Source organism: Macaca thibetana, chromosome 7, assembly GCF_024542745.1.
Source record: "Macaca thibetana thibetana isolate TM-01 chromosome 7, ASM2454274v1, whole genome shotgun sequence".
NCBI lineage: Eukaryota > Metazoa > Chordata > Mammalia > Primates > Cercopithecidae > Macaca > Macaca thibetana.
The window spans coordinates 66006910-66025351 of NC_065584.1; the positions used below are offsets into that span (position 1 = coordinate 66006910).

At 33.4% G+C, this 18442-nt stretch overlaps 1 protein-coding gene across 3 annotated transcripts in view; it reads right to left on the minus strand.

Annotated features, from left to right (window-relative positions):
• The window catches only part of LRFN5 (leucine rich repeat and fibronectin type III domain containing 5), a 286079-nt gene that overhangs the window by 212020 nt on the left and 55617 nt on the right, over positions 1 to 18442 (minus strand). The gene's annotated exons all lie outside the window — the stretch shown is intronic.

The following is an 18442-nucleotide window of genomic DNA, read 5'->3' on the forward strand; positions in this document are numbered from 1 at the left end:
AAACTCACCATTTAAGATCTATGTATTTTAATGTCTATAAAATACACTCAAAATTGTTAAATGTTACATATAAATTGTATATGTATACATATATATGCAATTGCACCAATAACATAAACACTCTTTTCAAATACATATGGGAATTTTAGCAAGCTTGACCAGTGATGGACCTCTAAGTATCATTAAGCATTGAAATCATAAACAGTTTGTTTTCTGAAGCTGAGTTAGAAATAATAACATACAACTAAAAGTTCCAAATATACATGTATATAATTCATAGGTGAAATGTGATAGCTTGATGAAAGTTAGAAAATATTTTGACATGAATCCCGATGAAAATTTAAATTATATGGAATAGATATCAATTAATTGTATGAGGAAGTTTGTAGCTTAAAAGCACATGTCAGAATAGAAAAATGATTTTAAAAAATCCATTATTTAAGTATAAAGCTGAAAAAAAAATGTTCAGAGTAAATTAAGCCTAAAATGAGACAGAAGAAAGTGCATAAAGACAAAATTTAATAAATCAAAAATAAATGCTCAACAGAGAAAAGAGCAAACTCAAAATCTGTCTCTACAAACAGATATACTATTGATTAAATACATAAAACACAGGAAGAATGAAAGAGAAACAGCATAAGTGTTTCTCTTTCACTCTGTGTCAGGAATGAAAATTGGCTTATCACTAATAAGCCTAAAAATATTAAAAATATAAACAAGAGTTCATACAAAATATGAGCAATCAAATGAAAAAGATAAAATGTTTAAATAATAAAACTTACGAAGTTTGATGTAAGGGTAAATAAACAATCTGGATGTCTTTTACTTATTTTTTCTCACCGAATTGCTCCAGTTAGAATCTCCAATACAGTGCTAAATTACAGAGAGAGTGGACTTTTCAATATTTTACCTGATTTGGAGGGAAACTATTCTTTCACTAACAGATATAAATTTAGCTGTGGGTTTTTCATAGATGTCCTTTATTAGGTTAAGCAAATTCCCTTCTATTCTTTATTTGGTGAAGGTCTTTATCCTGAAATGACATTAGATTTATCCTAATTTATTTTCACTTTTTTTGAGACAAAGTCTTGCTCTGTCACCTAGGTTGGAGTGCAGTAGTGAGATCTCAGCTCACTGCAACCTCCACCTCCCAGGGGCGCAAGTGTTTTTCATGCCTCAGCCTCCTGAGTAGCTGGGACACCACCTTGCCCGGCTAATTTTGTATTTTTAGTAGAGATGATGTTTCATCATCTTAGCCAGGCTGATCTTGAACTCCTTGCCTCAAGAGATCCACCCGTCTTGCCCTTCCAAAGTGCTGGGATTAATTTCAGGTGTAAGCCAGTGCACCTGGCCAAAATGTTTCTTTATTTACTTTTGTATTTATTGAGATGGTCATTTTTTTCTTTTAATTATGCATGCCTGTGATGAATAGGACTTTGTTATGAAGTACAATCTTTGCAAAAATATTGCTACCTTTGGTTTGCAAGTCCTGTGTTCAAGATTTTGGCATCTGTATTCATAAAGGAGAGTTTAAAATTTATTTACTTGTAATGTTTTTGTTTGGTTTTGGTATGAGGGTAATTCTGGCATCCTATTTTGAAAAGAGAGTTTGTAAAAAGTTAGCATTCATAATTATTTCAATGTTTTTCATAGTTCAAAAGTGATTATTAGGGACCTACGCCTTTTTGGTGGGTAATTTTAAAAATACTAATTTTGCCATTTTACTTGTTATAAGCTTAATTAGATTTTTCATTTCATCCTGAGTCAATTTTAATGATTTTTGTCTTTCTATGAATTTATTTATTTCATCTAAATCATTTAATTTTTTGCATAAGCTTTTCACAGCATTCTTTTTAAAAATTTCTGTAAGATCGGTAGTGATTTTCTATCTTTTGTTTCTGTCTTTCTGTAATCGAATTCATGGTTTCTTTTTATTGGTCAATAAAGTGAAAGATTACCAAATTTTGGTTTTGCTGTGTTTGTCTATTGTTTTTCTGTTTTCTATTTTATTTATTTATACTTTGCTTTCAGTATGACTTCCCAACTATTTGCTGTGTTTAATACGCTCTTCTCCTAGCTCCTTAAGGAATAAATTTAAGTTATTGATTTGAGAGCTTTCTTCCTTTTATAATTCATGATCATTATTATTATTTATATTTATTATTATTATTATTATTATTGCTATTATTTTAGAGATGAGTTCTCACTCTGTTGCCCAAACTGCAGTGCAGTGGTGAGATCTCAGCTCGGTGTAGCCTTAACCTCCTAGGGTCAAGTGATCCTCCCACGTCAGCCTCCTAAATAGCTGCGACTATAACTAAAGGCATACATCCAAACACCCAGCTTTTATTTTTCTTCTTTTTTGTGTGTGGGGTGTAGAAATAGGGTCTCCCCATGCTGCCCAAAATGGTGCTTGACTGCTAGACTCAAGAGATCCTTTTGCCTTGGTCACTGACAGCGCTGGAATTACAGACATAAGACACAAGTCCATATAGACTGTGCTTGGCTTCTTTAAATGTAGGCATTTCCAGGTCTACATTCACCTCTGAGCATTGTTCACTGCTTTAGCTGCATCTCATAAATTTTGGTATCTCTTGTTTTTGTTTTTTTCTTTTTGTTTTTTTCCCATTCATCTCAAATCATGTCTTAATTTTCCTCATTTTTTTTCTTTGACCCATTGGTAATTTAGAATTGTTTGGTTTAATTTTTGTGTATCTGAACTTCACAAATTTCTTCCAGTTGATGATTTATCATTTAATTACATTGTTATTAGGAAACATATTTTGTAGAACTTCAATCCTCTCAAATTTACTAATTTATTTTTAATTTTTAATTTTTAATTTTTATGGGTACCAAGTAGGTATATATATTTATGGGGCACATGAGATATTTTGATACAGGCATACAATGTATAATAATCACATCAGGGTAAATAAGGTATCCAGCACCTAAAGCATTTTTCCTTTCTTTGTGTTGCAAATAATCCAACTGTACTCTCTTAGTTGTTTTTAAATGTATAATACAGTATTATTGACTATAGTCACCTCATTATGCTATCAAACAGTAGATCTTATTCCTATCTAATTATATTTTTGTATCCATAGAGCATCCCCAAATACCCACCCACCAACTACCTTTCCCAGGCTCTGGTAACCATTATTCTACTGGCTATCTCCATGTGTTCAACTAATAATTTTTAGCTCTCACAAATAAGTGAAGAAATGTAAAGTTTGTCTTTCTGTGCCTGGCTTACCTCATTCGACATAATAATCTTCAGGTCCATCCACGTTGTTGCAAATGACAAATTTTATTATTTTTAAAAACTGAATAGTATATGCTTTTCTTTTTTTAATTTCTTCTAAAAAATGGGGATACGTGTACAGATAGTGCAGGTTTTTTTACATAGGTATATGTGTGCTATAGTGGTTTGCTGCATCTATTAACCCATCCTCTAAGTTCCCTCTGTTCAAACCCCAACCCCCAGCAGGCCATAGATTGTGTTGCTCCCCTCTCTCTGTCCATGTGTTATGAGTGAGAACATGTGGTGTTAGGTTTTCTTTTCCTTTGTTAGTTTGCTGAGGATGATGACTTCCAGCTTCACCCATGTCCCTACAAAGGACATGATCTCATTGCTTTCTATGGCTGCAAGGTATTCCATGGTGTATATGTATCACATTTTCTTTATCCAGTCTATCATTGATGGGCTTTGGATTGGTTCCATGTCTTTGCTATTGTTAACAGTGCTGCAATAAACATACATATGCATGTGTCTTTATAGTAGAATGATTTATATTCCCTTGGTTGTATAACAAGTAATGAGATTGCTGGATCAAATGATCTTTCTGGTTCTAGATCCTTGAGAAATTGCATTACTGTCTTCCACAATGGTTGAACTAATTTACTTTACCACCAACAGTGTAAAAGTGTTCTTATTTCTCCACAGCCTCACCAGCATCTATTGTTTCTGATTTTTTAATAATTGCCATTCTGACTGTAGTGAGATGGTATCTCATTGTGGTTTTGATTTGCATTTCTCTGATGATCAGTGATGTTGAGCTTTCATTCATGTGGTTGTTGGCCACATAAATGTCTTCTTTTGAGAAGTGTCTGTTCATATCCTTTGACCATTTTTTGATGATTTTTTTATTGTAAATATCTTTAAGTTCCTTGTAAAGTGTGGATACTAGACCTTTGCCAGATGGGTAAATTGAAAAAAATTTCTCCCATTCTGTTGCCTGTTCACTCTGATGTGCTGGTACCATTCCTTCTGAAACTATTCCAAACAACTGAAAAGGAGGGACTCCTCCCTAACTCATTTTATGAAGCCAGCATCATCTTGATACAAAAACTGGGAAGAGACACAACAAAAAAAGAAAACTTCAGACCAATATCCCTGATGAACTTCAATGGGAAAATCATCAGTAAAATACTGGCAAACCGAATCTAGCAGCACATCAAAAAACTTACCCCCACAAACAATTCAGCTTCATCCCTGGGATGCAGGACTGCTTCAACATATGCAAATCATTAAATGCAATCCATCACGCAAACAGAACCAATGACAAAAATCACATTATCACCTTGGTAGACGCAGAAAATGCCTTTGATAAAATTCAACATCCCTTCATGTTAAAAAATTCTCAGTAAACTAGGTATTCATGGAACAGATCTCAATATAATAACTATTTATGAAAAACCCACAGCCAATATCATATTGAATGGGCAAAAGTGGGAAAAATTCCCTTTGAAAACTTGTACAAGACAAGGATGCCCTCTCTCACGACTCCTATTCAACATAGTATTAGAAGTTCTGGCCAGGGCAATCAGGCAAGAGAAAGAAGGGTATTCAAATAGGAATAGAGGAAGTCAAGTTGTCTCTGTTTGCAGATGACATGATTTTATATTTAGAAAACCCCATCACATCAGCCCCAAAACTTCTTGAACTAATAAGCAACTTCAGCAAAGGGTCAGGATTCAGAATGAATGTGCAAAAATCACAAGCATTCCTTTACACCAACAATAGGCAAGCAGAGATCCAAATCATGAATGAACTCCATTTACAATTGCTACAAAGAGAATAAAATACCTAGGAATACAGCTAACGAGGGATATGAAGGCCCTGTTCAAGGAGAATTACAAACCCCTGCTCAAGGAAATAAGAGCGGACACAAACGAATGCAAAAATATTCCATCCTCATGTCTAGGACGAATCCATATCATGAAAATGGTCATACTGTCCAGAGTGATTTATAGATTCAATGCTATTTCCATAACATGACCATTGATATTCTTCACAGAATTAGAAAAAACTATTTTAAATTTCTTATGGAATCAAAGAAGACCCCATATAGCCAGGACAATCCTAAGCAAAAAGAACAAAACTGGAGGCATCACACTACCTAACTTTGAACTATACTGCAAGGCTACAGTAACCAAAACAGCATGGTAGTGGTACCAAAAACAGATATATGGACTAATGGAGCAGTACAGAAACCTCAGAAATAATACCACACATCTAATACCATATAGGGTAAGGATTCCTGTATTTAAGGGAGATTCAATGAATTTCATTTAAAAATAGAAAGATATTTTGATTGAAAGAGCGATAAAGATTAAAGGTTATAACTTTTTAAAACTTGAGTCCATGAAACGGGTACATAACACATTAAAAAAAATTGTTATTTTATTGATTCTAATAGTCTAGTTCTGAAAGACATCTGACTACTCAGACATTAGATGAAATCAAATAACTAAAAACATCACCACTACTCCTAAGAAGTTAAATTAAATTAAGTTAATTAAAAGTTAAGTATAATTTTCAGTCCAATGCCATTAGATATCTAGTTGAAGTACACAGAGAAGTATATACCAGAAAGAAGGCACTTAAACTATGTTATCAAAAAAGAATAGAATTTTAATAAATAAAGAGAAGAAGGAATGGTATCTTACACATGAGACACAAGGAACCTAAGGGAGAAATCAAACACAACTTTGACACTTTGAAAAAGAAGGTAATAAAAATAGCTAACAAATCAGAGTACTTCCTAATGCCAATTGTATTTCTAAAGTATGTTACACGTGTTATTCTATCTTAATCCTAACATCTAGCGAGGTAAGAAGGAATGCTTATTATTCCAATTTAAAAAATAAACAGAAGGAGGAATCTAAGACAGGAATATTTGCCCTAAATCACCTATATTCAGTATTTGAATATAGATTAAACTTCCAGCTTATGGAAAGATAACTATTAAGAATCAGGTAAATAAGTATAGGTAGACCTTGAACATGGTTAGATGCTTAGTAAATAGGTTTTGAATCAAGATTTAGCTATGAAATATTTGATCTCATGGCTGGGCACAGTGGCTCACGTCTGTAATTCCAGCACTGTGGGAGGTCAAGGTGGGCAGATAACCTGAGGTCAGGAGTTCGAGGCCAGCCTGGCCAACATGATGAAACCCTGTCTCTACTGAAAATACAAAATTAGTCGGGCTTGGTGGTGTGCACCTGTAATCCTAGCTACTCTGGAGGCTGAGGCAGGAGAATCACTTGAACCCAGGAGGTGGAGGTTGCACTGAGCCGAGATAGTGCCATTGCACTCCAGCCTGGGCAATAAGAGGAAACTCCGTAAAATAAATAAATAAATAAATAAATAAATAAATAAATAAATAAAAATCTCCTCCACACCCACACAGTGGTGAGAATTGGAAGTTCTTGAACTTGGAAGTGATACTACAAAGTGATATTTCAAGATTTAATTAACCATTTTGTTTGAAAAGAGGTGAATTGTTCAAAGTGGTACTGCAATGAAAATAAAGATTGATTGCTTCATGAGAGACTGGAGTGAACAAATAAGGATGACAAGCTTAAATAGCTAGTAAGATGTCAGAGCAACAAACAAACAGATTGTTAGGAATGGGGTAAAATATTTTAAAGAAGAAAATATCAGTGTGTTGCCCTTCACTTTTAGATTAAGATAATTATTAGTTTCCAATTGACATTATATTTAGATTTTAGGAAGAAAAGTCCATATTCTCATCTTAGATGATTATGATATTGAGAACTTAATTTCTTTTAAAACTATAAAATGCCTTGATAATATTAATTTCTTTTCATGACTTTGTACAGTAGACAAATTGGCATTCTATTTTCAAAGAATTCTCATATTAGAAAATAAATTTCCTTTACAAGGATGACTTTTGCTGTCTAATAATAAATTAGAAGAAAATTAAATATTAATATTATATTCTAAATATTAATGGATACTCTAAAATAAATGTTAATATATCTTAGTTTGAAACTTTCACGTTGTATTTTGCTAACATTGTTGTCCTCAAAGAAAAGCCAGTTCAAGGCTTTTACAAAATAATAAAACAGAAGCTCTTAAAAGTGAAATAGAACATATAAGAAATAATAGTGTAATGTAATAGAATTCATCATCATTAAGGGAATAATGGCTGGAAGTTAAAAAATAGAAAATTTAGTGTGTTTTCTCCTACTACTTTGCTTTCCAACATTATGCAAATGCAATCTTCCTGGGTCTTATTTTGTTATCTGTTGAAATAAAAATGACAGATAAATCCTGAGTCTATTTCAGTGAGGAATTACGATTTTAAAACTCAACTGGATACAACCAAAGGTGAATTTCAAAAAAATTAAATTCAGAGGTCCTTAAAAGGTTCACTCTACCCAGATAATAAATAAAATTAATAGTGTTATAAGTGGCTTGAAAGATAAGCTACATAAATATAATTTTTATTTTGAATTTATCAAAGTGATACTTTCCTAAACATTTTATAATTCAATTTATTTATTTTTAAATAGGTAGTGCATTTAAACTGTCATAAATCAAAAACATATACAAATTATATAGTGAAAAGTTTTCATCTCATCTCTACGCTCATATAACTAATTGTCATGTATCACTTTTAATAATATATATTCTTCCTTCCAGAGGTTCTTTCTATATATATAGGTGCATATACTGAAACACATTTTATTATACATTTTTGCATTATGTAATTATATTTTATATACTGCATAGCAAATTTTTAAACTATATAGCTTGAACGCTTTTCCACATTTCCATATAGTGAGTTTCTCTATTCCTTTTTTTCAATTATTAGAGTCAGAAAGCATTCCATTTTATGAGCATACTTTAATTGGCTTAACCATCAAACACTACAGGAATTTAAATTATTTCTGATATGAAAATAATGTTAAGTGAAAATGTTTGTGTCAACATTATTTTATACATATGCAATTATAGAATTGCAATAAATTCCTACAATAAGACATGGCTGGGTCAAAGTGTGTACATTGTTTTACTAATTATACTTCTTTCAAAATTGTCCTACATGTGGAATGTGTTGTTTACATTCCCACAGGCAACATATAAGAATGTTTTTTGCTACTGATAACCATGCCAGTAGTATGTGTTAAGCTTACAGATGCTTAACAATCTGACAGACAGAAAAACAGTTCAAAAAAAAGTTTAACTACTATTGCTTTAATTTGAATTTCTAATAGGATCCTAATGTTAGATATAATTTTCTATATGAAATAACTATTTTATGTTTTCTTATATTAAATATCTGTCTTTTTTGTATTGGTTTAAATTTTGTTTTGTTTTTGACTTCTAGAAAACCTTAGTCATATTTTCTCTTTCTGTATTATTAATTACAAATAATTTTTCATCTTTCCTTTAATTTTTTTTCTGTACTGATTATTTCTAAAGTAACTGATTTGTATGGGTTCCAGTTTTGGGGTTGTAGTTATATTCAATTTCAAGATCATAAAGGTCCTCATGTTTTCCCCTTATATTAGTAAGGCTTCATATTTTACATATAAATATTTTACCTATTCATATTGGTTTATGGTTTCAGCTATAGACCCTTTTGTTTTGCCATTTGGCTATCCATTTTTCACAGCACCATATACAAATTAGACATTTGTCTTCATGAACAAAACCACACATTTCTATCACATAGCTGCCAAGATTATTCATCCTGATTTTCTACTTTTTTCTTCTCTTCTTCATATAGATCAGAAATGCTTAAGTACATAAGCAATTACCAAGGTGTATGTGCATACACATTTATATTTATATATAAATATAATTTTTAGAAGAATAAAAGTCAGAGCTACGTTCAACAGATAAAATTCATAGTACTGAATGAAGATAAGCTCATGGGGTTCTTGGCTTCATTATTCTTCAGGATATCCAATTCTTATGTAAACACTGCTTGGTACCTGGTAAAAATATCAATTATAAAAAACTTATTTCAAATCTGAGGTTTATTAATTCTAACACAGATGGGGAACTACATAAAGAAAGTGTATTCTCATATAAGCTGAAGTGCAAAGCAGTCTTGGGGACAGCATTTTGTCTGAAAAATTCTTAAGTTTTATGGAGTCGTGGTTAAAACCCATAAGAGCATCTGTGATTAATACCAGATGTTTTTTGAAACTGCTTCCTAAGAGGATTTTGCTGACCGAGGATTTTTTATTTGACTAGGTAGTAATGTGGGATAGGAGGAGTGATACAACATGGGTGAAGGAGAAAAAAAAAAGAAAGCATAGATATGCTTGATTGTCCAAGGTTATAAAGTAGGAAACTTGAGATTAAAAATTGACTATCGAAAGCAAATTTCAAGTTCCTTAAATTGAATATACAAATATGATCTCTTTCTTAATTCTTCCTACAAAATTTTCAATCCAGATTATAAAAATAAATATAAAAGAGGCTTATTTTGTGACATTCGGACATATAATAAATATGAAGAGTTAAGTGAAACTACTCAAATAGTTTTGATGGGATCTGAAGTGCTGATGCAAACTATAGTAATATTGTTATTAATGGCTACGTCTACACAGAATCACTATATGCTATTCTAAGCATCTCCCTTATATTAACTCATTTATTTCTCAAGTGACCAAATAAGCAAGATACTCTTATTGCCCCCACTTTATAAGTGAGGAAGCTGAAGCACAAGATTCGACTTTCCCAAAGTTCTACAGCCAGTCTTGATCCAGCTGTGCAATAACAAAATGAAGAATAGCAACTTCATCACAAGGTTTGGTAGGCAGGGATCTCCTAAGGAGCACAGTCAAGATGCCCATTGCACACTGAAAAATACTTGTATGTTCAAGAATCACAAATAACTAATTAAAAATAGGTATAAACTGTCAGAAGCCATATTCAGTAGTTGTCAGTGTGATTCAGGATTGGGAGGAATAGGATCCAATCTTAATTAAAAGACAGAGAAGGCAGACAGACCACCAGCGTTCCAAAGCTATAGGCCCACTAACAGATACTGGCTAATCAAAGAATTTTATAGATAGAGGTCTACCCATTCAGGATAGGCTGACACTAGGGAAAAAAGCAATGTTTAAATTCATCAGTGGGGCAGGGATTGATGATTCTTAGCAAAGAACTAGCAATCTATAGATTCAGGAAAGGAGAAGAAGCTTGGACACCAGCAGCCTCTTCTGAGCACTAGAGCTACATATTTCCCTGTCCAGCATGTTAGCCACCAACTACATGGAGCTGAACTGACAATTCAGTTCCTCAATCACACGAGGCACATTTCAAGTGCTAGATATAGCAAACATGGCTATGGCTGCTGTATTAGACAGCACTGCTAAAATATAACGACTTTATCAGAAATCCTCCTTGTTGAATATAGGATTAATCTATTGATTTAATTGAGTTTTTTATCAAGAATTGACTACAATCTAGAGGTGCACAGTAAAAATACCCATGAGAAATTTAGGAACGTAGAGTCAGGAAAGAAAAAAGCAAAGAGTGATAGCCTACATTGCAAATTGAAGCCATAAACTTTCTTCTCTAAACTAATAGTTCATCGCTTTCCTTACATTGATCCTGACTACCCACTAATTCTTTGTCTTGTTTTAACCAAAAGTATGAACTACTATGATTTCTTAAACCTTAAATACAACTTTTGCTCTGATTGTTAAAATAAAATTGTTAGACTGCAAAGTAGAGTTTTAAAAAGTGAAATAAGAAATATAAATACAATAAAAATCCTACAAAACTCTATAATGTTGTATAGCCATTATGTTCTTATTCTTGTAAAGAAATATGAAAAATAAATTGTGAATCTATCTAGGTCAGATTGAAGGAAGAGCCCACTTATTGCAATTTAGGTTAACTATCACTATTGCGTAGCCTTGCCCTCCTTAGATCTAGCTAGCACTTCTCATCTCTCTTTTCTGTCACTCTTGGGCTGTGAGAAATGGCTGAAGAGCTCATCCAATGAACTTCATATTCCACAAAAAATATTAACAGGAACAAGACTTTATCTTGGTCTTTTTATTTCTGTTAGCTGGACAATGCCTTAGCCACAAAATTGAAATCTTAAAAAAATGAAATCCAAGTATAAAATTGTTTATCAGTGAAAATTAACTCTATCTTGCATTTCTTCCACATAAATGTGCATGCTTCATAGTTAAAAATAGCCATGAGGAATTACAGAAAAAAATGCAAAATCTATAGTATGAATCATCTTGCCATTTAGCAGGAGTAGTCATGATGATTTGAAATATTCATCCAGAATGCTAAACACTGAGATGGATCATCTTTGCTGAGCAGTGTGGTCCAGTGCAGGATACTTTAAACATTATAAATATCCATTTCCATTGCTGAAAAATGGAGATAACACTAGTAATTTTCACTAAGGCTAGAATTTTTTGAGATTTTTTTTAATTGGGGAGCTCTTCCAAATAATTGTTAATGTCTTGTAACCACAAGTGCTCTTCAGGGCTGCAATAAAATGAGAAAAAGTAGAAGCACAGATTAAACACATCACTCATCAGTTTTATTTCAAAGGTACCTAAACGAATTCAGATAAGATAATGTTTAAAACTCTTGAAATATGTGACTTCTGTTGCTTCTAGCCCCTTTTTAATTAATGTTAGTAAAATGAAATTTTATGTGACGAAAAGACAATGCTAGTTAAAATTTAAAGGAGAAATGGTCTCTGAAACAAATCTTGTTTAAAATGAAATATCCATACACTAATACACAACTATTTAATACACAAAATATTCCTTGACAACAAAGTTGTAACCCAAGCTTGACGAAATATTCAGTCATAATAGAAAACTAAACCAGATATAAAAAAAATAAAATTTTACATAGTAATATAATTGGATTTAAATTACAATTTGAAATGGCTAAATATATCTGTTATTATAATTTAAATGAATAAGATGTATGAGGTCTAGACATTAAAATTGAAGTGAACACTCTAAAAATGCCCAGTTTTCCTCTATGTATGGAGTTTCAACTTTATCCTAGTACTAGCTTTTGAAATAGGAAATTCTATATTTATGTCAAAAATTTCAGAGCAGTAAGAGACACAAACTTAAGCAGGATACTATTATAGTAAAGTTTACTTGTTCCTGAGCTGAAAATCCCAAATATGTCTGTCTTATTATGATACTTTTACTGTAACTATGATAATTATAATTTTGTAACCATATAAAATGTGTTTCACTGCTTAGCAATTAATGCTGTCAATCAAAGGAATGCGTACGTGCTGGCAGACAATGCCCAGTTGAGTTTCCTGCACTGGATGGAAGGTAGGCATTTCTAATTTGCACCTAGTTACATTGTTCTATAAATTATCTGAATGTTACCTCTCATCCCTCCTTTGTTAGTCCCTATATAAATTTCTAATTTCTAATTTATTACTCTTTTTCTGTTTTCTTTATCCTTCACATGCATAAATTTCTTCATTAGAAAACATTACAGTAAGTGTGTCATTGGTCTTATATCTGGCCATAAGCACCTTCTTGCATAAAACAATTTTGGAAACCAGACAGCATAGGAAATTTGAGACCATTTTTTTTCTAAAAACAAAACAAAAGAAAATGTAAGTAAAGGATGCCAAATGAAAAAATAAACATTTTCAAGCTTTCTAGTTTTGGATGCATATAATATTGATATAACAAGCAAAATACATATTTTGAAGAAAATAAGCATTTTAGAAGTCAAAGACAGTAAAATGGTTTACTGACAAATTATCATGTGCTGACCAGCTGGCTGAAATATAATCCTTGGTACCCAGACATTTGGCAGTTATCCTGTGGATAGAATTACTGTCATCACATACAACTTGTCTTCTTGTGTATTGACTTGTATGGCCCATATCTCAAATCAATCAATAACAACATGTTAAGAGAAAGAAGTTAATCAGAAAAGAATTTTTAAAGAACTCTCTCAAAGTAGAAAAATAATCATTTTTGTGATTGAATATATATTGCATAATGCCTTTTTTTCTTTATGGCATTGGATTACAGAGGAAATTTTATTTATTTTTCATTATTTCTCAGAGATAGGTTCTCACTTAATTGTACGGGCTATGGCACAGTAGTGTGATCATGACTCACTGTAACCTTGAGCTCCTGTCCTCAAGCAATCCTCCCATCTCAGCATCGCAAAGCACTGGGATTATACGCATAAGCCATTCTGCCCAGCCTAGAAAGAAAATTTCAGAATAATTGTGTGCTAACATACCCCCAAGTTCTTAAATAAGGACTTAGTTAATTGTCAAACTGGTGAGATTCAAACTTATTAATCTCAGGAGTAGATATCACCAAGAAAAATTGTCACAAGGAAAAAATGTACAAAATGATGGCACAGACCACTAAAAATTGATTTAAGCAATATCCTGTGTCATCTGTTACCACTTATAACTGGGGAAGTAGTATAAATTTAGCAGCTTTAAATATGATTTTATTAGCTATTCTTATAGTATTTTAAGTTAAAGATACAACATCACTCATAAAATTTAGCAACTTCCCATGAGAGCAAGTTCTTATTGTAATTTTTACTCCCTCGTGTCTCACCTACACTTGATTTGCAAACACTTGTAAGGAAAGTTTAATTTTGTAGTTATGTTTCTGGGAATAAGAGAAGGTGAAATAGAGGATATATATTGAATGTTTATAACACTTGAGACTATTAAGTAGGAAATGGGGGGTGAAGACAAGAGACAGAAAACACTGCAATTCATACTGTGAATTCGATGATTGTAACCCAATATAAATCTATTTCTGGTATTTAATGTGTATTGATCAAGCTCTCTCTTATATGAGAGGTTTTTCATTTACAAAAAACTATTTCATTTTATATAAGTTCATCTTATTATTTAATATTTTTCTCCTGAAACTAGCAACTCTTACCATGTTTTCTAATTCCAAGTCTATAAATACGTGTTCCCCTTCGGGAGACCAGGTTGCAGAGCGCAGAAGAATAAATTCACTGCCAACTTATCCCTAGGTTATCAACGCACAACTAAGTATGGGCTGCCAGGAAACGCTGGCAAAGGAAGACTGAGATAAGTCTCACAAGCAGCTGCTTTACATATGAGTAATGTCTTCACGAAGGAAAATGTGATTCCATTCAAGGTAATCCTCCCTTATTCTTATTTTTTTCTAATAACTAAATCTTGGTAGGCACTCTTTCCTCTCTGTTCTTACACAAAGGGTTCGTAGTAAATACAGAAGTTAGAAGACTTATTTCCCTCTAAACACCAATGCAAACAATTCACCTCCGATCGGGTCTTAGAGTCCTTTGAGGCTCTTTCTGTATCTCAAAGTCCTTTTTGGTGAGCTGTGACCTTCTGGTTGGCCTTTCTGTTAAACACCGACCTACTGACAGTAAAGGATGCAAGTGAGTCCTCTCTGACAAGGAAGTGTAAACAAACACCTATCTGAACTCTGAACATTCTTCTCACCACTATTCGGATGAATCATGAAATACTGACTCTACTCTCAACAACACAGCGGTTTGGCTACACCCCTTGGCCTACATGTTAGAAAAATAATGTTAGTCACCTCTCGTGTTTCTATGCATAAGATTAAACTGCATGTAAACAGTTTCCACAGTTCTTAAGTAGATAATAAATGCTACTTATTTTTAGTTGTAGTGGTGGTAAACCACCCTTATGATTCGTATGTCTAATCAAAGTACAATTTCATACGATGTGTGAAACCACTCTAACTCATAAATGCAATGCAAAGAAGGTGGTTGGCAATGTCAGTGATGGGTATATTGTGCTGTGCCAACTTGGTTAAGCTGGGAACGATGGTTGCAGAATTTGAATTCCCTTCCTTGTGTTGTGCAGGTTAGAGTTAGTCAATTGTGGAATTTTCACAAAATTTAGAAAGCAGAAGGGAAACAGTTGTCAGCACTCCCTGAAGATCGTTTCACAGACCGATGTGATGATAAACAGCTGCAAGATGCCTCGTGGGTTCCAAGTAGTTTACACTCTCCTCTACTGCATGTACAGCTGATTTTCCTGATTGGTGGCCCTGTTGACCAACTGCAAATCCAGGCCCACAATAGATGCTTGGCTGTGGACCCAGCCATATTTTGTTAATTATCTTCTTATTTTGCTTTAATGACAAATCTTGTTTGCACTTGTTTTATCTCCATTTCCTTTTATATCTGTACTATTTAAAATTTTACAGTTGGTTATAGTCCTATCATATACCAAAATATATCTGTCTCTCTAGTTTACAGGTTCTTAAGTTCCAGGGTACAAAATAATCCCTTATTTTTTTAATGGATATCCTTAAACCACATACCCCAGTGATTCTAATTTAATAATCCCAAATTAGAAGGAAGGGATTTGAATATGTATAAGCATTCCTAAATTATTCTGATGTAGGTGGTTAGGAGCAATGTCATGAATAACTACCAAATGTGAAGGAGACATCTCAGCTCTTATTCACATTTGACCTTTCTACAATATTTGATGCTCTTAATGATCCTCGCTTGAAATTTCATGTTCCCAGAGGCTCAGGCCCAGGCCCCTGAATAAAGCTGGCCCTGTTATCTGTGAGTTCATAAAGGAGAGCTACAGACACCACCTACCCTAAGTTTTTGCTTGCTGCTCGGTCTGAAGCTTCAGCAGCCCCCACCCCTTCTCTTGTCAATGTCGTTCATCGAATACTCTTCTCTTTTCAGCCCTCTGCTGAAATAAGTAGTACAAATAATGATAAGTAGTTAATGAATGCTTTTAATCAGTGCTAAGCACACATATTAACTTCTATAATAACCCCTTATGTCAGGCTTTCTCTCATTGCAAATTTTTCTTGGTTTAGGTTTATTGTTGTTCTGTTTTTTTCCCACAAGTTACTGTCAAAGGTGCCTAGAGCAACCTTCCCCACATTCTGCTCCTGCCACTAGGGTCACCTTCTCTGTGATGTTTTTTCTGAAGGCCTCCACTACTGAAGGCTCCTCTCTCTGCACTCCACATCACCTAACACGATTCTCTTATTTTCTTATTTGTCACCACCGCTAATCAGCGCACTTCTTCATTATAGGGATTATGTGTATTAGCCATAGGGCCTATCATAAAGCCTAGCTAAATGACTTTATTCTTAGTTATTTGGCCCTACTTTTAATTATTTATTTATTTAACTCTTCAACCCTTCTAGCAGGATATTGTACATTATTTCACAAAATGTAGGCCTTGAACTACTTACATTCAAATCACCCATGAGGGTTGTTAACAAGATAGATTTATATGCTTCTTTTATTACAGCAGTATTTTGAACCCAGGAATATTCATTTTGACAAGCATTCTGGGTGTTTCTTATGAAGACCAAAATTTGAAAAATATTGCTTGAACAAGAAGAGTTCTTACTGAGATGAAGACAACTATCTTTTACTAGTGACAATACCAGTGACTAGATTATGTTTCATGAACAAATATTTTAATAAGATGAGATTTTAGTTTCAATTAGGAACAAGGGATTAGAAACAAGTTATCTACAATATCTCTTCAATCTCTAAAGGATTTATTTTGTGTTGGTAAGTTGAAAGAACTAGTACTATATATGCAAGTAAATTTGCTTCTGACCCATATGATATTAGTGTCTATTTTTTGTACCTCATAGGAATGAATAACAATAATTCCGAATCATGCAAGGGTGCAAAAATATATAAGTGCAATAAATCCAACATTGGAGCTATAGCTATGACAATTAAAATTAGGCAGAGAAAAATAGTAATGGCTGTTTGAACTTGGCCAAAGTATCTTTATTTAACTACGCATTCTAAAGAGTTCACGGAAAATGAAATATACATATATATTTAAAGAGAATGATCCATGAGCCACATGCATCAGAATCACTTGAGGTTCTGATTAATACTGTAGTTTCCCAAGTCACACCCAATACTTAACTGAATTGGAATGTTCAGCCAACAATCAGTATCTTTAGAAGCACTCCAGGAGAGTTATTCATCTATCATTTCAGAACCCCTGATATATTTAAGCGGTTGAAATATACATGAATAACAGACAAACTGTTCCCCATGTCTACAATAAAGGGATAACTTTAAAATCCTCTGCAAGCCAGTCTTTTAAACATGCATAGAAAATGCTGGGACAATCACGTAGACTACAACAGCATGTTTTCTAATGTTAGTAACTGTAAATTCAGGTTTGTGAACCAGGATACAATTGTAAATCATCACATAACTACTGTTTGCAAATGTTCAAACATTTTGATTCAGCACAGTTTGGGGTTGAAATAGAAGCACTGACTAAGATATAAGAGTTAGTCATATGACTGGATGCGGTGGCTCACACCTGTAATCCGAGAACTTTGAGAGGCCAAGGTGGGTGATTAACCTGAGGTTAAGAGTTCAAGACCAAACAGGCTAACATGGTGAAACCTCCTCGTTATTAAAAATACAAAAATTATCTGGGCATGGTGGCGGGTGCCTGTAATCTCAGCTACTCAGGAGGCTGAGGCAGGAGAATCCTTTGAACATAGTAAGCAGATGTTGCAGTGAGCCAAAATCATGCCATTGCATTTCAGCCTGGGAACCAGGGAGAAACTCCATCTCAAAAACAAAAACAAAAACAAAAACCCATTATCAGAGTTAACGGGCAACCTACGGAAAGGGAGAATCTATTTCCCTTTCTTAAATCTATCTATCTAACAAAGGGCTAATATCCAGAATCTACAAAGAACTTAAGGAAATTTACAAAAAAATAAAGGAAGAAAGAAAAAAAGTGGGTAAAGGATATGAACAGACATTTCTCAAAAGAAGGCATTCATACAGCCAACAAACATATGAAAAAAAAGCTCATCATCACTGGTCATTAGGGTAATGCAAATCAAAACCACAATGAGATACCATCTCATGCCAGTTAGAATGGTGATCATTAAAAAGTCAGGAAATGACAGATGCTGGAGTGGATGTGGAAAAATAGGAACGCTTTTACACTGTTGGTGGGAGTGTAAATTAGTTCAACCATTGTGGAAGACAGTGTGGTGATTCCTCAAGGATCTAGAACTAGAAATACCATTTGACCCAGCAATCCCATTACTGTATATATACCCAAAGGATTATAAATCATTCTACTCTAAAGACACATGCACACATATGTTTATTGCA